The sequence below is a fragment of the Tamandua tetradactyla genome, chromosome 13, assembly GCF_023851605.1.
Source record: "Tamandua tetradactyla isolate mTamTet1 chromosome 13, mTamTet1.pri, whole genome shotgun sequence".
Classification (NCBI taxonomy): domain Eukaryota; kingdom Metazoa; phylum Chordata; class Mammalia; order Pilosa; family Myrmecophagidae; genus Tamandua; species Tamandua tetradactyla.
Window position 1 is genome coordinate 51,077,104 of NC_135339.1, and position 26,829 is coordinate 51,103,932.

Genomic DNA, 26,829 nt, shown 5'->3' on the forward strand with positions numbered 1-26,829 from the left:
GTTTGCTTTGCTGTTAGTTTTTATAAGGAACTTCTGATTGGACTTTTAAAAGCCACTGAACTTGATACCAGATTTCACCTGCAATCCGAAAAGTAGTTTTCTTTTTGTTTTTTTAACTTTTTTTATTAATTAAAAAAAATTAACAAACAAAACATTAAGATATCATTCCATTCCATTCTACATATACAATCAGTAATTCTTAATATCATCACATAGTTGCATATTCATCATTTCTTAGAACATTTGCATTGATTTAGAAAAAGAAATAAAAAGACAACAGGAAAAGAAATAAAACGATAACAGAGAGAGAAAAAAAAAGATTATACATACCATACCCCTTACCCCTCACTTTCATTTTACCACTAGCATTTCAAACTAAATTTATTTTAACATTTGTTCCCCCTATTATTTATTTTTATTCCATATGTTCTACTCTTCTGTTGATCTAGTAGCTAAAAGGAACATCAGACACAAGGTTTTCACATTCACAGAGTCTCATTGTGAAAGCTATATCATTGTTCAATCATCATCAAGAAACATGGCTACTGGAACACAGCTCTACATTTTCAGGCAGTTCCCTCCAGCCTCTCCACTTCATCTTGAACAACAAGGTGATATCTACTTAATGCATAAGAATAACCTCCAGGATAACCTCTCAACTCTGTTTGGAATCTCTCAGCCATTGACACTTAGTCTCATTTCACTCTTCCCCCTTTGGTCGAGAAGGTTCTCTCAATCCCTTGATGTTAATTCTCAGCTCATTCTAGGGTTTTTCTCAGTCCCTTGATGCTGAGAATCAGCTCATTCCAGGATCTCTGTCCCACGTTGCCAGGAAGCCGAAAGTAATTTTCTTTACTGACCTTTAAGGCTGGGAACTTTTTAGCTAGGTACTAGATCAGTTTTTCAAGAGAGCTTTGTAAACATTGGCTTCATTAAGTTAACTTTAGTTTTTTAAAACCATCAAGTTATATCTGATTAAATGAGCATCATTCTTAAACATGATATTCCAAAAAAGCTTTGCTTATATAACCATAGCTCCAATTATGTTTTGTTGACAAGGAGGACAGATTCTGTTGAATTTATGTAAATAATTATTTGGTCATAAAATAGGAATATTTAAAAAGAGTTTCCAAATTCTGGAGGGTCCAGGAATGGAGAAAAAGGTAAATGTGTTATAAATTATAGATAGCTTAAGGGAAAAGAGTAAGAAATTTCTTGTATTAAAAAAAAATAGAACATTAAAACATTAGAAATGGAGAATTTTGAGGGAAAATGGAAGAGTAGGGAGCTCCCAGGACTCACTCCTCCTCCAAAACAGCTAGTGAACAGGCAAGAACTTTCTAAAACAACTATTGCTGGACTCTGGAGGCCAGGGTAGCATGATACAGCATCCAGGGACGAGCAGGAGGAAAAGGCTAATACTGCAGGAAAGAACTGTGAGTAACTCACTCTGTAGCAGCTGCCAGTACCCGCCCACCACCCCCCTCTCTCGAGTTGGGCTGTTCGGGGTCTGGTTCCTGGCTGGCTGCTGCAGATAGAGAGGGACATGGAAATCCTCTTCCCCAAGAATGGAGGGGAGCATAGCCAAGCATGGATCACAGCTTTTGATTGGTGAATTTGGATTACTGGTCTCTGGCTCTGAGCTTTGGTTTCAGCCTGCCCAAGACAGGGATGGCTGTAGCCATTGTTTCAACTCACTCCCAACAGGGGCATGGGAGGTGGATGTTTAAAGACACAGTGCCTCCCTATGGCTACAGGAATCAGTTTGCTCAAGGGTGCCATCTGCTGAGCAGGCCAGGAACACATAGCTGCAGAGACTCATCAAAAAGCTTTTAGCAAAAACAAAATCCAAAAAAAGCTTTTACCATTTTACCAAACCCTCTCCCCAGGTTTCTTTGGAGCTGGTCAGTGGCCACTCCATGGGTGCCTGCTCTGTTTTGGCTGGGAAGTACTGACTTAGGAAAGTCCTCTCTGTGGTGGCTCTCTTCCCAGATTTGCCCTGCAGACAAAAACATCTAGAGGCAATGAAAGGAGTGTAAAAAACATACAAAATAAAACGATAGTGACAAAACAAAAACAAACAAAACAGCTCAAGATTCCCAGAGAAGGAACACAGGAAAGGAAGTTTTCTACTGGGGGGTAAAATGACTTTACAAATAGTGCAATCATAAAAATTGTACCACCTATCCAGAGCAAGAATCAATTGAAGAAGAGCTGAAAAAAAATCTTATCAGTTAAATATGGGCAATTCTAGATGTCTAGAATAAGTTGAACCAAGTGTAAAAGAAGAATGTTAATACAAAGCCAATTAACAGTGAAATCCTAGGCAATAGAAGGGAGTGCAAGGGTAGTTCAGTGGTACAATTCTCATCTGCCATGCAGGAGACCCGGGTTCAATTCTCATCCCATACACTACCAAAACAAACAAACAAGCAAGCAAATAAACAAAAATTCAAAAAATGGTGCTGCAATAATGGGATACTCACATGGAAAAACAATGAAACATGACCCTTTGTCATGTTTATACAAAAAATAAAATCCTAGGTAATAGAAACTTACCTTCAGAGTAAACTCAATAAGATAATCAGATATATAGACATCAGTAAAAAATTATAAGCCATACTAAGAAACAGGAATATATGGCCCAGTTAAAGGAACAAATTAAAATGTTGGAGGAGATACAGAATTTGGAACAACTAATCAAAGGTGTTCAAACAAATCTCTGTCAATTCAAGGAGATGAAGGAAATATGACTAAAGAGATAAAAGATATTAAGACACTGGATGAGCATAAAGAAGAATTTGAAAGTATGTAAAAAAACATAACAGAATTTAGGGGAATGAAGAGCACAGTAGAAGTGATTAAAAATACTAGAGGTATGCAACAGCAAACTTGAACAGGCAGAAGAAAGAATCAGTGAACTAGAAGACAAGACAATTGAATTCTTAATGACAGAAGAATAAATAGAGAAAAGAATGGAAAAAATTTTGCACAGTCTCAGGGATTTGAATGACAGCATGAGGCACACAAAAATACATTTCATGGGTGTCCCAGAAGGAGAAGTAAGGGGAAAACAGGAGAAAGAATATTTGAGGAAAAATGGCCAAAAATTTCCCAACTCTTACGAAAGACACTATTACAGATGACATGATCCTATATATAGAAAATTCCAAAAATTCTACAACAAAGCCATTAAAACTAATAAACAGGTTCAGTAAAGTGGCAGAATACCAGATCAACATGCAAAAAAAAAATCAGTAGTGTTTCTGTAAACTAGTAATGAGCAATCTGAAGAGGAAATCAAGAAAAAAAATTCCATTTACAATAACAACTAAAAGAATCAAGCATCTAGCAACAAATTTAACCAAGGATGTAAAGGACATTGTTCTAGTTTGCTAGCTGCTGGAATGCAACACACCAGAGATGGATTGGCTTTTAATAAAAGGGGATTTATTTCATTAGTTTTTCAGAAGAAAGGCAGCTAACTTTCCACTGAGGTTCTTTCTTATGTGGAAAGGCACAGGGTGATCTCTGCTGGCCTTCTCTCCAGGCCTCTGGGTTCCAGCAACTTCCCCTGGGGTAATTCCTTTCTGCATCTCTAAAGGCCTGCGCTGAGCTGCAAGTGCTAAGATGAGGTATGCTGAGTTGCTTGGGCTGTGCTACACTGCGCTCTCTCATTTAAGCACCAGCCAAGTCACACATCATTCATTGCAGCAATCACACCTTCTAGACAACTGCACATGTAATCAGCAACAGATGAGGTTCACATACCATTGGCTCATGTCCACAGCAACAGAACTAGGTGCCTTCACCTTGCCAAGGTGACAATTGACTCTAACTACCACAGACATATACACAGAAAACTACAATACATTACTAAAAGAAATCAAAGAAGACCAAAATAAATTGAAGAACATTTCTTGTTCATGGATTGGAAAACTAAATATCATTAAGATGTCAATTCTCCCCAAATTGATTTGCATAGTCAATGTAATCCCAATCAAAATTTAACAGTCTACTTTTCAGATATGGAAAAGCTAAGTATCAAACTTATGTAGAAGGACATAGGGTCCCAAATAGCCAAAAACATCTTGAAAAAGAAGAGCAAAGTTGGAGAACTCACACTTCCTGACTTTAAAGCACATTGCAAAGATATAGTGGCCAAAACAACATGATACTAGCATAAAGATATATTGCCCAATCAAATCTAATTGAGCATTTGAAAATAAACCCTCATATCTATGGCTCATTGATATTTAACAAGGCTGCCATGTCCACTCAACTGGAACAGAATAGTCTTTTCAACAAATTGTGGTGGGAAAACTGGATATCCATATCCAAAAGAATGAAATTAAATTTCTCACATCCAATAGAAGACTTAACACAAATTTATCAAAGACCTCACTATAAGAGTCTGGACCATAAAACTTCCAAAATAAAATGTAGAGAATCATCTTCAAGATCTTATGGTAGGCAGTGGTTTCTCAGACTTTATACCCAAAGCACAAGAAATGAAAGAAAAAGTAGACAAGTGGGACCTTCTCAAAATTAAAAACTGTTGTGCTTCAAAAGATTTTATCAAGAAAGTAAAAAGACAGCCTACTCAATGGGAAAAAATATTTGGAAACCACAGGTCAGAAAAGGGTTTGATATCCAGTATATATACTCAAAAATAAAAAGACAACTCAATTTTTTAAATGGGAAAAAGACTTGAATAGACACTTTTCCAAAGAGGAAATACAAGTGGTTAAAAATCACATGAAAAGATATTCAACATCGCTAGCTATTAGGGAAATGCAAATCAAAACCTACTAGAATGGCCCCTTGTTAAAAAACAAAACAAAACAAAACCCAGAAAATTACAAGTGTTGGAGAGGATGTGGAGATATAGGAACACTCATTCACTGTTGATGGGAAAGAAAAATGGTGCAGCCACTGTGGAAGACAGCTTGGTGGTTCCTCAGGAAGCCAAGTATAGAATTGCCAAAGGATCTGGCAATCCCACTATTAGGTATATTCCCAGAAGAACTGAAAGCAGAGATATGAACAGACATTTGCACACCAGTATTCATAGCAGCATTATTCCACAATTGCCAAAAGATGGAAACAACCCAAGTGTCCATCAACTGATGAATGGATAAACAAAATGTGGTATATACATATGATAGAATATTATTCAGCTGTAAAAAAGAATGAAGTCCTGATGCATATGACAACATGGATGACCCTTCAGGACATTATGTTGAGTGACAGAAGCCAGACACAAAAGGACAAGTATTGTATGATCTCACTCATATGAATAATAATTATAATAAGCAAACTCAGAGAGTTAGAATCTAGGATATAGATTACCAGGGTATTGTATGGGGGTAGAGAAAGGGAAGCTGATGCTTAATTTGTGCAGAATATCTATTTAGGTTGATTGTGAGTGTTTGGAAATGGATAGTGATGATGGTAGCACATTACTGTGAGTGTAATTAGCAGTGCTGAATTATTGGTGAACGTGGGTGAAGGGAGAGTTTGGGGCCATGTATGTTACTAGGAGGAAAGTTAGAAGATAAAACATTGGACTGTATAACACAGTGAACCCAGTTGTAACAGTGGACTGTGGTTAATAATACAAGCATAAGAATGTTCTTTCATGAATTATAACAAATGTATGACACCGTTGCAAGGTGTTAATAATAGAGTGGTAAAAAAGGAAAAAACACCTAATGAAAACTATGAACTATAGTTAACCAATATTTTAATATTTTTTTATTAGTTGTAACAAAGGTATCACACTAATGCAAAGTATCGGCAGTAGTGGAGTATATGGGAATATTGTGTTTTTTACATAACTTTTCTGTAAACCTATAGCTTCTTTTAAAAAAAATTTTTTTAATCATTTATGCTGAGTAAAAGAAACCAGACATAAAGTACTGCATATTTTATGATTCCATTTATATAAAATGTAAATATAAATAAATCTAAAGAAATGGAATTAGATTAGTGGTTATGTAGGGCTGGGGAAGGATTGAGGAATTGAAAGATGACTGCTAAGTGGTATAGGGTTTTTCTTTTTGGAGTAATGAAAATGTTCTAAAATGGATTGTGGTGATGAATGCACACTTCTTTAAAAACAATTGATTGTACATTTTGGATGGATTATGTGGTATGAGTACGTATCTCAATAAAACTGCTTTAAAAAGCATTAGCAATAGTCTAGACAAAGCTATAGTCATTTTTTTATTAGTTTATGTAGTCCTAGATGATTAGTCCTCATCTCACTTAACCTTGTGTTAGCAATCTCATGACCCTTTGACTTCTTTGCTATAATTATGGACTCTTGGTTTTAGTCCAGTTGCATGGTCTCAATTATTTAAGCAATGTTATTAGGAGCCTGTGCTCCAGACTAACTGGTGTTTTTTGTTTGTTTGTTTGTTTTTTCTTTTTTTCTTCTGGTAGTTTCTTTTTATGGGTCTCTGAAACAGTTCTTTTGCTGAAGATGAAGCACTCTGGTCTGTAGCTGATCGCAAGGGTTTTTAGGGAAGCATCAGAATAAAAATTACCTTCAATGATAAAATACTTAATATGGCTATGATTAACTTATTACTCTTTTATAAAAGTGGAAGTTTTGATAAAGTTTAGTGTAAAAAATATTGTAATTGAGAAAGAAATTTGATTGTATCTGTGACATGCAACATTTTTAAAGAATAACTAAAATGACCAGCAGCACTATACTGATCAGGCAGAGCAGTGCTTAGACATCTTATAGACAGTGAGGATGTTGACAATCTCTTGCGACTTTATACAATTTCTGAAATGTTTCTATTAATAGCATTTTATCCTTATAAATTTAACTAACATAAGGTTAGAAAATTTTGTTTCATTTGACAACACTTTCTATGTAACTCATAACATATTATATAGACCAGTTATTTTTAGCACATCTCTTTTTACAAGGTGAAAGAACAAATCCTTTGTGATTCTCCCAGGGCCTTCTGAAAAATCCCAAAGATAATTTGAGATCAGTAAGATGTTATTTAGCATTTGATTGTTGAAAAGCAACATGTTAAAATTTGTTAGGTTTGCACATTTTGCTATATAGGAAAATAGGTCACTGTGAAATAATATTTGCTTCCCTATTTAATGATAGTGACATTAAAAGATTTTAAAACTAAATAGGAGTTAACATGAAAGTGAAAATCTTGTTTTCCAAAGCAATAAAGGGTGATAAGATCAATATAAATATCAGTAAAGATATTATCCTAATAAGACATAAAATCTTACCTTCTAGGCAGATTACTACTCTTTCTAAGAGCAGATCAATAATATAAGAAAACCTTGTTCTCTTAACAGAAAGAAAGCTAAATTGTAGTTTTGCATGAGTATACTGTCTGATAAGAAAACTCTTAAAGATCTCATATGCAAATAAAATTTGCATAATCTCATAACAAATAAAATTCCTTTTCCATAAACCTTTTACAACTTTTATATCCATTCAGATTTTGTCCTATACATTCCTGCTTCTCATTTTGCCATGACCTGTTATTTTATTTTGGGATAAAACTACTCTTTTTTTCTTTACGAAGTACATCCTATATACTTTACATACTTACTACCTTAAGTTACCAAAAAAGATTTTTTAAGTGTCTTTAAATAAACATCATATAAGCACAATTATTCTTAAAATAATGTTTGTCAGAATAATAACTCAATTTGGTTAAACACTTAATCATTTTAAAGATTTAGTAGATAGAATGCTAGCTTATTTTATCAGAAAAGCAGTGTAAATTTAGGGAGAACAAATCCAAGTAGAATAAAATTGTGTCTGTGTGTACATAACTGATTTTTAGAAGGCGTTGCTATTTTTATTTAACTAAAAATATTACACTAGTTCTGTTTATCAAAGGTTTATTTGAATTAGGTAAGCTTGAATTTTTAAAAACATTTGGTTTTAATTCTACAAATAGTTTTTCTTATCCATTGGAATATTAGAAGTGTGCTTTTTTTTCATTTTCAGGACTTTAGGATTGTTAATATACATATAAGTACTTAGTTATTTTTAAACTAATTTGAATACAGCACTTTTAAGGAGTTTTGTAAGTTAATCTGATAATATCTGGAGGTAGGAAAATAGTTTACATTAAACATATAGACACAAATAGAGAGCTTATAGCTTTAATTTAAAGTTTTTCAGTCATGAGTCAGACATAAAGACACAGAAACACTGAAAACATAGAAATACAAAACTCACTAATTTCTATAAACTATTTTAGAGTTTTGAAATTTTTTAGTAGATTCTGAGTACCAATTATAATAGGTATCCCATTTGGCTTAATTCAGGAGCCTGCTTTTTCAAGTGCACTTCTAATATAAATCATTTTACTAAGCCAAAATATCCCCCATAAGGGCCATTGAAATATTCCCCATAAGAACCATTGAAATTCTAAGTTATCCTTGGTGATAGTGTGCTATTAGTTAAGTTGGTGTAACTCTTTAAATTCTTAAGCATAAAAGATGCTGGGGTACTGACTGATGGAGTGCTCTTAGAATTAGAGGATTCCATAATGAGCAGCAAAAAGCTGTAGACCTCACAGTGGAAATACTGTGAAAAAAACAAAGGGTAAGAAATTCAGGTCTCTCATAAGGGACATTCCTGCTGAGAATAATCTGCCCGTTAACCCCTGGACAGGAACTCAGTGAGATTAGAGAGCTCAAACACAAAAATAGTGAAGCTGGGACCAAAATGGAATTTACTGTCAAGAAAGCGAGAAGGACAGTGAACATAACAGATTCTAGTGGGTGCCAAACTTGTCGTTCAGGTCACTCTGAGAATCATTGGAAGTTTCCTTTGGTTCCCTTCACAGTTGCCAAAATAACTGTTAAAATTAAAAATTGAGCAAAATTTGGTTAGATCTCAGAGAATTTTACTGAATCGATTCATGAATTGGGGAAATTCCAGTCATCACAAAGTAGAGAGGAATTCCACCAAATAAAGCAAGCAACAGGCTTTTATGGACAGAAAAAGGGAATGCATTGGGAGGAAATCTTCATTTTTAATGCAGACTGTATTTCCTAACATGACTAACCTCCTAATGCAGGTGGTTGCTTAGCTGCTGTAAGAATAGGTAGTTGGTGATAGCTGATTCATTGATTTAAATTCTGTTTTCTGGGCAAGCCAGGCATTTACAGGGAATAAAAACTCAGATTTTGGTTTTGCTGACATGGGGATTAGCATGAGGGTTTCCATGTTGGTTCTACTAAATTTTATTTGTCAATAAATAACTAGAAAAACAACCCACAGAATAAGAGAAATTATTTGCAGATCATATATTTAATAAGGCTTGATTTGATATTCAGAATATATAACTTCTACAACTCAACAACAAAAATGGACAATTAAAAAATAAATGTAAAAACATATATACCATAAACTGAAAAGAAGTGATCTATATAATGCGTAAGAATAACCTCTAGGATAACCTCTCAACTCTGTTTGAAATCTCTCAGCCACTGATACTTTATTTTGTCTCATTTATCTCTTCCCCCTTTTGGACAAGAACGTTTTCTCAATCCTTTGATGCTGAGTCCCAGCTCATCCCAGGATTTCTGACCCACGTTGCCAGGGAGGTTTATAGCCCTGGGAGTCATGTCCCACTTAGAGAGGGAGAGGGCAGTGGGTTCACTTGCCATATCAGCTTAGAGAGAGAGAGGCCGCATCTGAGCAGCAAAAGAGGTTCTCTGGGAGGTAGCTCTTAGGTCTAATTTTAAGTAGGCTTAACCTATCCTTTGCAGGGATAAGTTTCATGGGGGCAAACCTCTGCTTGATTTTAAAGTCCTTTTCAAACAAAGAATAGAAGAGCATGCTCTTAAAATTACATCTTTCACAAACAACAGCCATCATCATACAAATTGTGAACCATTTGGAGACAACATCTATTAAAATTAATAACAATAATAATGCTTAATTATGACATTATTATTCATTATGGTCTTGGAATTTTATTCAGTATAGTAAGGTACACACTGAAAATAAAAATATATCTCTTGGAAAGGAGGAGATAAAATCATGATCATTTACAGAATATATGATTATGCACCTAAATAATCCAAGACAATCAATTTAAAAATACTGAAAATTAATGGAAACTTAGTAGAGTGGCTGGATAAAAGACAAATATTTAAAAATCTACAGGCTTCCTATATAACACTAATATCTAGTTAGAGATACAATGGGGTAATCCCATTCATAATAGCAACAAAAACAATATGTTAGAAATTAGAAATAATCATAATAATATATGCATGTGTGTACTTATATATATAATTTATTTGGAAAAATTCAAGAGATTTGAATAAATAGGGAGAGACACAATATTCCTTCTGGGGAAATCTGAAGAATTCAAATGCCAATTTTTTCTAAGTTAATAAATATACTTAACAAAATCCCAGTGAAATTCTTTTAAACTTGCCAGAAAATGTGGATACTTGTTGTTACTAAGGTGATGGGTACACTGGATTTCATTATAATGTTATAATATTTTCTCCACTTTTGATTATGTTAAAATGTCCATATTAAGAAATTTTTTAAAACTTGAGTAAAAAATTCAAAAAATCATTGCAGGAAAAAAAACCCCAAATGATTAGCTAAAAGAATGTTGTAAAAGAAAGGCAACAAAAGGTGGGTCCAGAGGTGACATTTCAGCACTATAGTATGACTGTCCATAGGCAGAGTCCATGTGGTAGCAGCAAAAGTTCAGTGGAGAGATGCCGGCAGCTAATCCTAAACTGACCGGTGCTCGGCTTGCCTTGCCTCCCTTAGTTTTAGTCATTTTCTGAGCCTGGTTCTTCAGCTTTCCAGCTGATTCTATCTGATATCCTTCCAAATACTTTCCTTTTCCTTTTAAACTAGCTATAGTTGTTTTTGTTGTTCGCAACTAAGAAATCTGACTTGAACAGATTAGAAATGAAAAAAAAAAACACACACACTTCTAAATAATTCATAGGCTAAGGAAGAAATCAAAAAAGAAACTCTGAAATACTTAGAATGGAACGATAATTAAAAAATAACTGTCAAAAAAATAAATAAATAGCAACTACATATGAAAACTTGGTGTCAACTAAAGCAACACTATAGGGAAATTTATAGCTTTAAAATGCATCTGTTACAAAAAGGATAGCTTTATAAATTATTGCTTCATCCAACACTAATTAGAAACTAATCAGAGAAAACCCAGAAGTAGAAATAGCACATATAAAGAAATGAATCAAATAGAAAAGAAAGACCTTGAGAAATAATCAGCAAACTGTTTTTTTTTCAGAAGACTATTAAAATAGACAAATTTCTACTAGCGCTAATTAAGATAAAAGAAAAGATGACCCAAATATATAATATAGAAATATTCTTATAACTTGTATTTATTGAGAGGTTATTTAGTACCTACTAAATTTATAAGTCCTACCATGTATTCTTCATTTAATCCTCACAATGATTTTATAAAATAAATACTACTCTAATTTCTGTTTATACAATAGGAAACTGGGGCATGAAGGAGTTAAGTAATTTGCCCAGATTTCATGACCAGTTGCAGAAGAACCCAGGCAATCTGGGTCCAGAGTCCCTATGCTTCACCATTATGCTAAAGAAGGGAACATCCCATAATTACAGTTATGATAGGGAGTAAAAGTTCACATGCAAATACTATGAAAAACGTTAGGCCATTAATTTTTTTAAATGCGCATTTTAAAATTTTGTTATTTATTTATTTTGCATGGGCAGACACCGGGAAACAAACCTGGGTGTCCAGCATGACAGGCGAGCGCTCTGCCTGGTGAGCCACAGTGGCCCACCCTACATTTTTATTTTTAAAGTAAATCTATTTATTTGATAAACAACTCCCAAACCCAGTGTGAAACCTCCAGCTTTATCCTTTTACAAGATTGTTCTGGCTTTTCTGGGCCCCTTGCATTTCCATATAAATTTAAGAATAAATAAATTCATCATGAAAACACAACATATCAAAATTTATGGGATGCAGCAAAGGCAGTGCTGAGAAGAAAATATATTGCCTTAAATGCCCATGTTAAAAAAGAAGAGGGTGCATGGGTGGTTCAGTGGTAGAACACTCACCTCCCATGTGAGAGACCCAGGTTCGATTCCGGAACCATGCACCACCAGCACCACCACCCCCAAAAAAAGAAAAAAGAGCAAAAATTGAGGAATTAACTGTTCACTTTGAAGAACCAGAGAAAGAACAAACTAACCCCAAAGCAAACAAAAGGAAAGAAATAGCAAAGCTTAGAGCAAAAATAAATGAAATTGAGAACATGGAAACAATCGAAAAAAATCAACAAAACCAGAAGTTGGTTCTTTGAGAAAATCAATAAAATTGATGGACCCTTAATTAGGATGACAAAAGAAAAGAAAAAAAAAGACAGAGAGAGAAGACAAATAAATAAATCAGAAATTGGAAGAGGAGACATAACCACTGACCCTGCAGAAATAAAGGATGTCATGAGAGGATACTATAGCAACTATATGGTAATAAACTAGACAATGTAGATGTAGATGAAATGGACAACCTCCTAGAAAGGCATGGACAACAACCTTGACTCTAGAAGAAACAGACGACCTCAACAAAGCAATCACAAGTAATGAGATTGCATCAGTCATCAAGAAGCTCCTAAAAAGAAAAGTCCAGGATAAGATGGCTTCACATGTGAATTCTATCAAGCATTCAAAAACTAATTAGTACCAATCTGCTCAAATTCTTCAAATAAATTGAAGAGGAGGGAAAGCTACTGTTTTAGTCTGCCAAAACTGCCAGAATGCAATACACCAGAATAAACTGGCTTTTTTTTTGCATGGGCAGGCACCAGGAATCAAACCCAGTTCTCCAGCCCGAGAACTCTGCCTGCTGAGCCACCGTGGCCCAAGTTAAATTGGCTTTCAATAAAAGGGGATTTATTTAGTTAAAAACTTATAGTTCTTCAGAGGAAAGGCAGCTAACTTTCATCTGATGTTCTTTCTTATATGTGCTTCAAGGCACAGGGCAATGTCTGCTGGCCTTCTCTCCTGGCTTCTGGGTTCCAACAGCTTCCCCCTTTTTGCATCTCCAAAACTCTGGGCTGAACTGCAAATGCTGAAATAAGGTATGCTGACCTGTTTGTGGTGTGCTGCATTGAGCTCTCTTCTGATATCTCTCTTGTAACACTCCAGCTAATTAAACTAAGCATCACTCATTGCAGAAGGCACTCCCCTTAGCCAACTGCACATGTAATCAGCCATAGATGAGCTTCAATGTAATGCCAATTAAAATCCCAACAACTTACTTTGCAGAATAAAAAAACCAATAACCAAATTTATATGGAAGGGCAGGGTGCTAAAAATATCTTGAGAAAGAAAAATGAAGTGGGAGGTCTCACACTACCTGACTTTAAAGCATATTATGACACTACAATAGTCAAAACAGCATGGTACTGGCATAAAGATAGATATACTGACCAATGGAATAGAATTGAGTGTTCAGAATTAGGCTTGGGCTTTTTCCTGTATGGACAAGTGATCTTTGAGAAAGTGGTCAAGCCAACCCACCTGGGACAGATCAGCCTCTTCAATAAATTATGTTTGGAGAACTGGATATCCATATGCAAAAGAATGAAAGGGGATCCATATCTCACACCCTATACAAAAATTAACTCAAAATGGATCAAAGACCTAAACATTAGAGTTAAGACCATAAAACTTTTCAGAGGAAAATTAGAGAAATACCATATAAATCTTGTGATAGGAAGTGGTTTCCTAGACCTTACACCCAAAGCACAAGCAATGAAAAAAGAAATAGATAAACTGGAGCTCCTCAAAATTAAACACTTTTTGTGCATCAAAGAATTTTGTTAGGAAAGTAAAAAGGCAGCCAACACAATGGGAGGCAATATTTGGAAACCGCATATCAGATAAGGGTTTAATATTCAGAATACATAAAGAGATTCTACAACTCAACAACAGAAAACAACCCAATTAAAAAATGGGCAAAAGACATGACTTTTCAGAAGAAGAAATACAAATGGCTAAAAGGCACATAAAAAAATGCTCAAATTCACTGGCTATTAAGGAAATGCAAATCAAAACCACAATGAGATATCAGCTGATACTCACTAGAATGGCTATTATCATAAAAACAGAAAACAAGTGATGGGGAGGATGTGGAGAAAGAAGCACACTTATCCACTGTTGGTGGGAATGTAAAATGATGCAACCACTCTGGAAAGCAATTTGGCAGTTCCTCAGGAAGCTAAATATAGAATTATATTTAATCATACTTTAATCATACTTTAATCATATTTAGAATTATATTCTAAATAAATCATATTTAGAATATTTAATCATAAATATAGAATTATATTTAATCATATTTAATCATACTTTAATCATATTTTTGCTATATGATCCAGCAATCCCATTACTAGGTATATGTTCAGAGGAACTAAAGGCAAGGACACAAATGGATATTTGCACACCAATGTTTATAGCAGCATTATTCACGATTGCCAAGAGATGGAAGTAGCCCAGATGTACATCAACAGACAAGTGGCTAAACAAGCTGTGGTGTACACACACACACACACACACACACACACACACACAGTGGAATACTACACAGCTATAATACAGAATAAAGTCATGGAGTATGTAACAACGTGGTTGATCCTTGAGGACATGATGCTGAGTGAAATTACCCAGAAACAAAAGGACAAATACTGTATGGTCTCACTAGTATGAACTGACATTAATGAGTGAATTTTGAGAGTTGAAGTTAAGAACACAGGTTATCAGGAGATAGAAATAGGGTAGAAATTGGGCATTTGGTGCTGAAGGAATAGATTGTACAACAGGACTGATTGTAAAAATTCAAAAACAGATAGCACAATACTACCTGATTGTAGCACAATAATATAAATACACCGAATAAAGCTGAATGTGAGTATGATTAAAGGAGAAGGGCTGGGGGCACATATGAAGCCAGAAAGAAAGATAAAGGATAAAGACAGAGATGGTATAACTTAGGAATACCTAGAGTGGGCAGTGATGGTGATTAAATGTACAAATATAAAACGTTTTTGCGTGAGGGAGAACAAATGAATGTCAACATTGCTAGCAGTTTAAAATGGATGATACACAGGAATAGATACAATCAATGCAAGCTAGGGTCTACAGTCAACAGTAACACTGTAATATGCTTCCACTGAATGTATTACAACAAAGGTATTATGCCAAAACTAAATGTTTTTTATTTTGCAGAGAGCAAGGGGAGGGTTATAGATTCTATGCAGAAGAAAAAGAATAAGTAATAGACATTTACTTAGGTTGGATTGTATGATGTGCAAATAAAACTGTTTGAAAATAAACAGAGAGAAATAAGTGCTAGAGAAAATGCGGAGAAAGAGATGTACCTATTCAATGTCAATAGGGAAACTAAGAGGTACAACCCATTGGAGGGCTGTGTTGCACTCACAGGAGGCTAGGGGTAGGGTTGTCATATCATTTGTTCAGTATATACCTGGAGGAACTGAGTGTATGGACACAAATGGACATTTGAATACTAGGGTTTATGGCACGAGTGTTCGAGATTCACAGTGGATAGAGGTGGCCTAAGGGTGCAACAACTGAGGAGTGGAAGGGGGTACAATAGTGTATTCATACAACAGACTGCTGAGCAGCCACAAGAAGGAATGAAGTTGTGAGGCATGCAACTTGTTGAATGAACCTCGGGGACTGTATGTTGAATGAAATGTCAGAAACAAAAAGACAAATGTTATCGTGCCTCACTCATATGTATTAACGATACTACAAAACCTTGGTGAACTAAAGTCAAGAGCATGAGTTATCAGGTTGGGGCCTATTGAAGAGGGTCCTAGATTGTATAAGCTCTTACAGAAGTCACATATATTCAGGACTTGTAACTGTTATTTCTAAATTCTAAGATACTGTCAGCTTCCCCATTGGGAGACTTTCTGATATTTTCTCAAGCAGTGGGGACAACCAAATCAATAGGCTGAGCCCTCAGTCTTGGGTTTGACCCCTATGAGATTTATACCAGCAAATGATAGGCTAAGCCTACTGATAATAATGCCTAAGAGTCACCCCCAGAGAACCTCTTTCTAAACCAACTGGGCAGGTGAACTCACTGCCCTCTCCCACTACGTGGGACATGACTCCCAGGGGTATAAATCTCCCTGACAACATGGGACGGAACTCCCAAGATGAGCCAGGACCTGGCATCATGGAATTGAGAAAACCTTCTTGACCAAAAGGGGGAAGAGAAAAATGAGACAAAGTGTCAGTGGCTGAGAGATTTCAGAGTTGAGAAGTTATCCTGGAGGTTATTCTTATGCGTTATATAGAGATCTCTCATTTAGATCTTCAATATGATCTCTTATGAAGTGGCTCGGGGGAAGTACCTCAAACTGTTGAGCTGTGTTCCAGTAGGCTTGATTCTTGGCAATGATTGTATAATGATTTAACTTTTACAGTGTAACTATGTGATTGTGAAAACCTTGTGTCTGATGCTTCTTTTATCCAGGGTACAGACAGATGAATAAAAAATATAGATAAAAATAAAAAAAAAAATAGAGGGGTGTATTAGTTAGGGTTCTCTAGAGAAACAAAATCAACAGGAAATATTTGTAAATATAAAATTTATAAAAGTGTCTCACTTAACCGTGGGAACAGAGTCCAAAATCCACAGGGCAGGCTATGAAACTGACGACTCTGATGGAGGGTCTGGATGAATTCCACAGGAGAGGCTTGCCAGCCAAAGCAGGAAGAGAGCCTGACTCTTCTGAATCCTCCTTAAAAGGCTTCCAGTGATTCGATTAAGCATCACTCATTAGAGAAGACACTCCCCTTGGCTGATTACAAGTGGAATCAGCTGTGAATGTAGCGGAAGTGCTCATGATTTAACTCTACGGAATGTCCTCATAGCAAAAGACAGGGAGCACTTGCCCAACCAGACGACCAGGTACCACCACTGGGTCAAGTTGATACATGACCCTGACCATGATAGAGGGGATAAAGGGTAAAATAAATCGAGTTGATTGAAATACTTGTGGTCCATGAGAAGGAGTATGGGAAGTATGAATTATTTCTTTTTTCTTTTTATTTCTTTTTCTGGAGTTATGTAAATGTTCTAAAAATGATCATGGTGATGAATACACAACTATGTGATGATATTGTGAGCCACTGATTGTATTACCACACACGTATGGCCTGTATGTGTGTGAATATTCATCAATAAAAATATTTTAAAAGAATGAAAGAAAAAGAATAAGTTTTTCAATTTCTGCAAAAAGAAACAGCTGGGATTTTGATAGAAATTGTGTTGAATCTATTGGTTAAGATCAAAATACATGGCATAAAAAGTATAAAAAGGTTTAAAAAGTAAGTTTCTCCCTCATTATCCTCTACCACCTACTTCCCTAGTCAAATACAACCACTGTGAATAATCTTGTGCAAAAAACATTTCACCTTCATATGAGTGTTACGTCTACAGGATAAATTCCTAGAAGTTGAATTGCCAGGTTAAAAAGTTTCAGAATTTTTTAATTAAAAAATTATTGCCAAATTGATCATGATAAGTGTTGTAAAAATTTAGTTCTGTCAACAATGTATGTGACTGCTTCTTTTCCCACAGCCTGGCCAACGAAGTGCTTTTCAAACTTCTTGAGAATATTCCAACATATCCTCAAGAAGAATCCGTATTTTTGGATCTCCTTGCAGGGTGTGTCATTTACTTTGGTATACTGCCTGCTTTGTGGGGGGTCTGCAGGCTGGAGTTTCCTCTCTAGGGACATCCCACACCTGTTTAGCTGTCACCGTATTTGGCATCCTTTCTTCTGTATTTAAGAGAGGTCTGAGGCCAAGTTTAATTAATTTCTTCTTTTAGATGACATGATTATTTAACTAGGTGCCTGCCTAAAGGACTATTTTGTTTTCTTTGAAGTCTGACACACAAGAGCCAAGATGACTCTGAAAGAGTGGAAAAAGGAAGGGCACATCCTCTATCAGATATAAAAACTTTAGGACTTTTAGACAAAAACATAGCTTGGTATCTCTATGATCTTGGTGTAGACAAGGAATTCATAAATGAGGCTTTTTAAAAGCTAAATAATAATAAGAAAATTGGTAAATTTGACTTTAGCCATATAATCTGTGCAAAATAGGCATCACTAACAAGTTAAAAGGCCATTCAAAGATTGGGAGATGAAAGTTGCAACAATTATAACAGACAAATCGTTAGTATCTTCTAAAGAATGCCTTAAAGTCTGTAGGAAAATAAAATGAGCAAAAGATATGCAGGTAATTTGTAGAAAAGAAAAAAAAGAACAATAAATATAGGAAAACACTGAACCTCAATTGTGATAAGGGAAAAATAATGTTTTTTAAATAATACAGCTTTTTGCATTCAGGAAAAAAAAATTGAAGTCTGGCAAGAATAAATGTTAGAGGGCATTGGAATTCGTATATTGTTGATTGGAGTGTAAATTGGTTTGTCAGTCATTTTGAAGAGCACATGGGGCCAATATCTAATAAAATTAAAGGTATACTTATACTAAAAACTCCAGTTTTACTTCTATACCTATGCTTAAGAGGAATTTCTGCATGTATGCATAAATTGAGACATGAATGAGAAACTCTTTGCAATTATGTTGATAAATGCCAAAAGATTGAAGTAAGCCTAAATGTCCATCAGTAGAAAAATAAATATATTCATTTTTTTATTCCTAAGATTGAATGCTGTGGTGGATCCCAAAATATTGAATTTAATCCTCATTCAGTATTGCTGGGTGGGAGCATTTTAATTGTTTCCATGAAGATGTGACCCGCGCAATTGTGGGTGGTAACTTTTGATTAGATGATTTCCATGGAGGTGTTTCTCCACCCACTGAAGGTGGAGTTGCTTACTGGAGTCCTTGAAGAGAGGAAACATTTTGGAGAGAGTCCCTTTTTGGTAGAGCCATGAGAAAGCCAGTAGATGCCACCATGTTCCCCATGTGCCCTTGCAGCTTAGAGAGAAACGTTGAACATCGTTGGCCTTCTTGAACCAAAGTATCTTTCCCCAGATGCCTTAAATTGGACATTTCTATAGACTTGTTTTTATTGGGACATTTTCTCAGTAAACTAATAACTTAATAAATTCCCCTTTTTAAAAGTCATTCTGTTTCTGGTATATTGCATTCCAGCAGCTAGCAAACTAGAACAAATGCCATACAATAGTTAAAATTAATGAATTATAAGTATCAACATAGATATCCTAAAAATATAATGCATGCAAAAAGCAAGTCACAGAATGATATCTATATTATAATACTACTGCTGTACATTTTAAAAACAGTAAGATTAAATCTTGTTTATGGATATATATGAAACACAAGTATAAAAACATGAATGGGTTATGTACACATCAGCTTCGTAATAATGATTTGCCTTTAAAGAAGTAGAGAATGAAAGGGCTTAGGGAAGGGTAAAAAAAACACTTCAATTATATTTGTAATATCTTTTATCTTTAAAAATATCTGAAGCAAATATGCTAACATTTGTTGTTCTAGGAGGCGGCTACATGGTGCTTGTTTATTACTCTCTGTACTTTTTTACAGGTTTGAAAAATTTTACAACACTGCAAAAACAAAAAAGGTGATATGATCATAAGAAGAAGCTGAAGGGCATTGATCTCAGCTGTGAGGGGTAGCACACCTGGGGTAGAGAACAAGAATTGTTGAAGAGATCCAAGTTCATCACTGTGAAAGTGATCCTGAAGGTCAAATCCAAAATTGGAGCCAAGAACCAAAATGAAAGGGTGAAGCCTGGAGAAGGTAGTTTAGAAATAAGGCCGCAAACAGCAAGTTCATGTATGAGAAAGTCCCTGCTTGTACCTGGGGCAAGGGGCTTGAAAGTTTACCAGCCATGAGACAGTGTCTCCCCTGTGCCTTGCTGGGGAACACCAGATGCTGCTTCTGCCAAGATACCAAGTAAACACCCTGGGACCAAGCGGGCAACTGTGTGCAGCAGCCTTCATTGAAGAGGGCATATTTGTCATTGCGGAGAATCCCCAGCGTGGGACTCGGGTGACCTTTACAGTCATTTGCCCTTTTACCATGAAGATTTGGAGCAGAACTTTTGTTGTGGGAAGTGAGACCAATTGCTGTGTACTTGTAACTTTGCTTGTCCAGTGAACTGAGATATCATGGAGGGCTGGGCAGTGAGAAACAATGAATAAGAATCAATATTTATTATGTGTCTGCTCTGTGAATTTTGTTTAAGACATTCTCTTCTTTTGCCCTAGAGGGAATGAACAAGTTAGTCTTCAGAAATACAGGGGGAGGAAATACTCCAGGCTCTAACCAATACTCTCTTTGATTTCACAAGTGGACCAGCATCTCCCAAGAAACTTCCCATACATGGATCGTCAGAAGGTGATTGCAATGAGTCTTTTAAATTTTTTATTTATTTTTGTTTTTTTAGTTTTTAAAACTGGCGTAGGCTTACAGAATAATCATGCAGAAGATATAGAGTTCCTTTACACACACACCCACACACACACAGTTTTCTCTATTAACATTTTGCATTAGTGTGGTACATTTGTTAAAATTGATGAACTAATACTATTATAATTATATTATTAATTGAAGTCCATAGTTTACATTAGGGTTCACTCTCTTTTTTTGTATATTTCTATGGGTATTTTTAAAATTGTAACATATATACAACATGAAATCTCCCATTTTAATTGCTTTCAAATATATAATTTGGTGGTATTAATTACATTTACAGTGTTGTGCTGCCTTCACCATCATCCATTACCAAAACTTTTCCACCAGTACCTATAGAAACTCTGTACCAACCAAGGATTAACTCCCCACAGTAATGAGTTTTTAGAGCTTATTTCAATTTTACACATCACCCTATTTTAGTTTTTTCAGACACTTATAACAGCCTGATCTATTTTCTTGTTTATTTGTTTATATCTGACTCTACTCTCTGTTATGTTTTTACCCACTATTTTCCCAGCTTTAGGACAGGGCCTGACACTGAGTAAGAGGCAACAAATTTGGGTGAATGGATGAATGATCAATGAGTGAAGACCAAAAGTGAAGTCTAACAATTTAAAGATAAGGTTCAATGCAAATATGCTCCCAGCTAAAAAATCAAAATCTTTTTCTAAAAAATTCATAAAGTAGAATGTTATTTAAAAAATTTCAAAAGGATTCATTGTAGGGTATTTTTAAATAGTTGGTCTCATTATTATTTAAAAACATACTATTTATTTCACAAAGCATTGATGTACACTGGAATACAGCTATTGCATAAACTACCCTGAATATATTATGAATACTTAATTTCCTTTGTTTATTCAGTGAAGTTTTTGGACCTTGGCTTCAGAATATAGATTTCTCACTCTATCCCCAAATCAATGGACAAAGTAAAACAAGCACTCCCTCTATGACTGAAGTGGAAAAGAAACCAAATCCAATAAAAATAATCATTTGACAGTCTTTGGATGAGCTGACTGGAGACATTCAGGAGCCTTACTCTGTTAGCAGAAGTGTCACCCCAGGGATAAAATGAAAGTACTGATACCTCACTGAATTGTGAGAACTGTAATAGTTTCCTGTTGCTGCTGTAATAAATTATCACAAACTAAGTGGCTAGAAAAACCCACACATTTATTATCTTACAGTTGTAGAGGTCAGAAGTCCAAACTCAGTCTCACTGGACTAAAGTCAAGTTATTGGCAAGGATGTGTCATTCCAGAAGCTCTAGGAGAGAATCCCTTTCCTTGCTTTTTCCAGATTCTCGATGCTATCTACATTCTTTAGCACATAGCTCTGTATCTCTGACCTCTACTTCTATCGTCACATTTCCACTTCTGACTCTCTTGTCTACCTCTTATAAGGATCCTTGTGATTACATCAGCCCCACCCAGATAATCCAGTATGATCTCCCCATTTTAAGATCCTTAACTTAATCACATTTGCAGAGTCTCTCTCTCTCTAATGCAATTTCATTGACCATATTCACACACCAAAGTATTACAATCACTGGCTGTGCCGGTTTGAAAATATTACGTAGCCCAGAAAAGCCATGTTTTAATCCTGTTCAATCTTGTGGAGGCAGCTGTTTCTTTTCATCCTAATTCAATACTGTTGGGCATAAACTTTTGATCAGATTACCTCTGTAGAAATGTGACACACCCAGTTATGGGTTTGACCTTTTGATTAGATAGAGATGTAACTCTGCTCATTACTGGTGGGTCTTGATTAATTTACTGGAGTCCTTTAAAAGAGAAAACATTTTGGAGAGAGCAGAGCCGACAGAGAAAAAGCCGACAGAAACTTCAAAGCTGAGCTGACACAGATGTCGACACTTGGAGAGAGAGCCAAGAGAAGCCAAGAGATGAAAGTCAGCCCTGGAGAAGAAAAGTGAGGAACCCCTACAGGAAAAGAGATTGAAAGCAACGGAGTCCAGGAGCAAGGGACCAGCAGATGCCAGCCACATGACTTACCAGCTGACAGAGGTGTTCCTAACCCATCAGTCTTCCTTGGATTAAAGTATGTTTTCCCATGCCTTAGTTTGGGCATTTTAATAGGCTTAGAACTGTATATTTGTAATTTATTTAACTCCCTTTTTAAAAGCTGTTCCATTTCTGGTATCTTGCATTCCAGCAGCTTATGAACTGAAACACTGGCTCACAGTATCATCACATTGCAGAGTCTCTTTTGCCATGCAAGTAACATATTCACAGTTTCCAGGGATCAGGACCTGGATGTCATTGAGGGAGGAGCTATTATTCAAGACAAATCTTGACCACAGTTAATCAGTTTTGGAATGTGCCCTTTTAAAGTACTATGTTACGGTTTGAGCTCTTGGTAGCTGTCCTAATTTACTCATCTTATCTTTATTCTGCCCTTAGCTATGATATTATTATACAATATTACAATATGCAAGGTACTATTTTATGTAATTCACACATTGAAAATCCTTTAATGTAGGCACAGAAAAATTAAGTAATTTACCCCAGTTATTAAGTAGCACAGTCAGGATTTGAGCCCAGGCATTAACTCCTAGAATTAAAGACTGCACTGTCTGTGTTAGTTTGCAAGCTGCTGGAATGTGATATACCAGAACTGGAATGGCTTTTAAAAAGGAAAGTTTAATAAGTTATAGGTTTACAGATCTAAGCCTATTAAAATGTCCAAACTAAGGCATCCAAGGAAAGGTACCTTAATTCAAGGAAAGCTGATGGGTCAGGAACACCTCTGTCAGCTGGGTGGTCACATGGTCAGCATCTGCTAGTCCCTTGATTCTGGGCTCTGTTGGTTTCAGCCTCTGTTCCTCACTTTGCTTCTCCAGGACTGGCTTTCATCTCTTGCCTTCCCTTGGCTCTCTCCAGGCTCTGGCTTGATTAGCGTCTCATGGTGATGTCTGCTGGACTCCAAGCATCTCTAGACATCCTTGTCTGTGTTCTCCAAGTGTTGGCATCTGTGTCAGCTCTGCTTTGAAGTTTCTCTTGGCTCTGTGGTTTCTGTCAGCTTTCTCCAAAATGTTTCCTCTTTTAAAGGAGTCCAGTAAACTAATCAAGACCCACCTGGAATGGGAGGAGTCATATGTCCTTCTAATCAAAGGTCACACCCACAACTAGCATGTCAAATCCCTGTGGAGATAATCTAATCAAATGTTTTCAACCTACAGTATTGAATCAGGTTTAAAAGAAAACAGTTGCCTCCACAAGATTGAAACAGTATTAAAACATGGCTTTTCTGGGGTACATGATATTTTCAAACTGGCACAGTATTTGAGTCAGGATTTAAGTCCAGGCATTAACTCCCAGAGTTAAAGACTACTCTGTCTTTTCTCTTTGATGACTCAACTCTCTCATGAGCACCATGGTGCTGATTGTGGCATCTCCGTTCATTCCCTTGACATTCCATATATCCTTTTCAAACTCTAGTTCCCTCAGTCTCTGCTTTGTCTGACTAGGGACTCCTTCAGCCTCTGAGCAGCTTTGGGTTAGCTAACTGAATTGAATTCTGACCCCTATAAGCTAAGAGGCAGTCCTTGGCCATGGTAACTCCACAAGGCCTTGGTCCTTGAGGTCTAGCTGGACACATTCCTGAAGAATTTACTGCAGTATTGAAAAGTATTACTTTTATAAATGGGAATATGATTTCTACTTTTTTTATTGAGTACATGGAAACAACAGTTAATACAATTTGTTCTGAACTCTGAGCATAATTCCACTGTTGGAAGAGCAACCATGCTCAGATTTATTAGAGGCTAGGAGGCTCTGTCATAGTTATTAAAGTTTTTCATTTTTCATTGATTTTAAACTAGACTCAGTCTGGTAAATCAGCCAACACAGAGCATTGTTATGATTATGTATTTTCCTTAACCCAGGAGTTCCTAATCTGAGACAATGGACACTTGGGAAATCTGTAGATGGGCTTTAAGTAGCCAGTGGATGTACCTATTGGTCAGTGATGGGTTTATGGCAGTTAAGAGCCACAAGAATTAAGCAATGAGGCTCAGTTACATGCTCCAAAGAAGGTACCCATTTCTCATCACTTCCTTTAGCCAAAGCCACCATCATCTTTCACCTACAAAACTGCCTATAGGCCCCCGTCTGGTCTCCCAGCTTCCACTCTCACCTCCTACTATCTGTTTTCCAAACAGCATCTAGAGTGATCCCTTCAAACCCTGAGTTAGATCATATCAATATTATACTCAAAACCCTTCAGTGGTTCCCAGTTTACTCAGAGATCTTCCTTAGGCTACAAGGCCCTGCTTGATCTGTCCTCCCTGACCCCCCTTACCTAGTCTCTTCTGCACTCCCCCTCATTCACTAGGCACCAGCCATACTTGTCTCCTGGCTATTTTTGAACATTTTGGACATCTTCCTGCTTCATGACCTTTGTACTTATTTTTCCCCAGACATTCCCATGGCTTGATCCCTCACTTCCTTCTGGTCTTTGCTCCTATTTGGCCCAATGAATACACCCTTCACTGACCAACCTAAATAAAATAGCAGCTCACACTGACTCTACACCCAGCATACTTTATTTTCTTTACCCTGTTTTATTTTTTCTCCATAGTATTTAGCTCTTGCAGATATATTATAAGTTGATTTATTGATTTGCTTTACTTTCTGTCCCTCCCATTGAATGTTCCATGAGGTCAGAAATTAGCTTGTTGACTGGTATCCAGAGTGCCTAGAATAGTGTGTGGTACCTAGGTGTTCAATAAGGAGAGGTAGAATCATGGTTAAGATGCAGCCTGGATTTAGACTGCCTTGGCCCAAATCCTACCTCTGCTCTTAATTGCTGTGTGATATTCAGCAATTCATTTACCTTTGTGGCTCAGTTCCATTACCTGTAAAATGCAGATAATAATAGTACTCACCTCCTAGAGCGACAGTGAGAATTAAACAAATTAGTCTACCAGTGTGCCAGGAAGATAGTAGGACGTGAAGCAGGCACTCAATAAATACTAACCACCATTACATGTTGAATGAACCAATGGATGAGCATGACATAGTTCTGGAACTTCTTCCTTATGTACATGTACTTCAGAATATTAAAATCCTGTCATTCAATTCAACACTGGGTCACAAAGCCTTGTGTCTGGGCATTGTAAATATTGTGAGGGAGTCAGATGGTCAGGAATTAGGGAGATGATTCATTTTGAGTATTTTGTTGCCATCAAGTGTTTTTTGTTTTTTTTTTTTTTTTGCATGGGCAGGCACTGGGTATCAAACCCGGGTCTCCAGCGTGGCAGGCGAGAACTCTGCCTGCTGAGCCCTTGTGGCCCACCCACCATCAAATCATTTTGATTGATCGGTCATAGATGGTGACCTTCTCTCAAACTCAGCCCCTATTGAAGCTTTGGGAACTGCTTTCTCAGGGATAAATTAAGGCTACCCTCTATTTTCTGTCTCTGATAGCCACTTCATTCATCTGAAAAGTGTCAAACCTGCATAACAAGAGGAATGGGGGACGAGCTGAGCGCACAGCTGCCGATATTAATCTATCTGTGGATATGGACACTAATGGGGCAGGAGTAGGTAAGTCTGAATCCTTAGAAATGGGAGGCCAAATGTTAAGCAGATGTACTTCCGCAGAAGTTTTCACAGCCTCAAAAATTAATTGAACTAAAGAGTATCTAACAAATATTTAAATTTCAGAAGCTTTTTGACATCCTTTATGAAGGCTTTTGGATCTATCATTTGCTGGGTTCTTTCCATGTACTGGGCACTGTAGAAGCACTTAACATTCATTTAACTCATTATTTCCTCACCAAAAGAATAATAAAGTTTGTAAGTCAATTCTTATTATGCATGAAAGGAAACTGAGGCTTAAGCAACTTGGCCAAGCACGTATGTTGCTAGCAAGCAGACTTATGAAGATTCAAATGCAAATCAGTCTGATTCCAGAATCAAATTCTTAATGCCTGTCCCACACTAATTTGCATTGTCTTTATTCAAATAAAATAAAAGGCAAAAAATTTTTACCCTAAAAAAAGCCTTCAGTTTAAGTAACTTTTTCCTCATTGTATGAGAAATACACATTCATTTTATGAAAATTAGGAATCACAGATGAGTAAAAAGGGAAATGCAGAAGCAGCTTTGATTTACTGTTTCAATTCGATTACCATTTTCTTTTCAGTCTCCTAGAAGGAGTCCATAGAAAAGGTGTATCATTGAGTTATATTATGGGGAAGAAGCCCTGGAGTTAGAATAACTGTGTTCCAGTCAGAGTTCACCCTCAAGTGGCTGTGTGACCTGGAGCAAA

General features: G+C 36.3%; 1 long non-coding RNA gene and 1 other non-coding gene across 2 annotated transcripts in view; both read left to right on the forward strand.

The window, feature by feature from the left end:
* The window catches only part of LOC143653976 (uncharacterized), a 43,527-nt gene that overhangs the window by 11,877 nt on the left and 4,821 nt on the right, over positions 1-26,829 (forward strand). The window contains exons 4-5 of the long non-coding RNA XR_013161618.1: positions 19,642-20,457; positions 25,983-26,102. This is a non-coding gene — a long non-coding RNA (uncharacterized LOC143653976). The remainder of the gene's footprint in view (positions 1-19,641; positions 20,458-25,982; positions 26,103-26,829) is intronic.
* TRNAG-CCC (transfer RNA glycine (anticodon CCC)) lies at positions 12,086-12,156 on the forward strand. Its single transcript has one exon. It is a non-coding gene; the product is annotated as a tRNA-Gly (tRNA).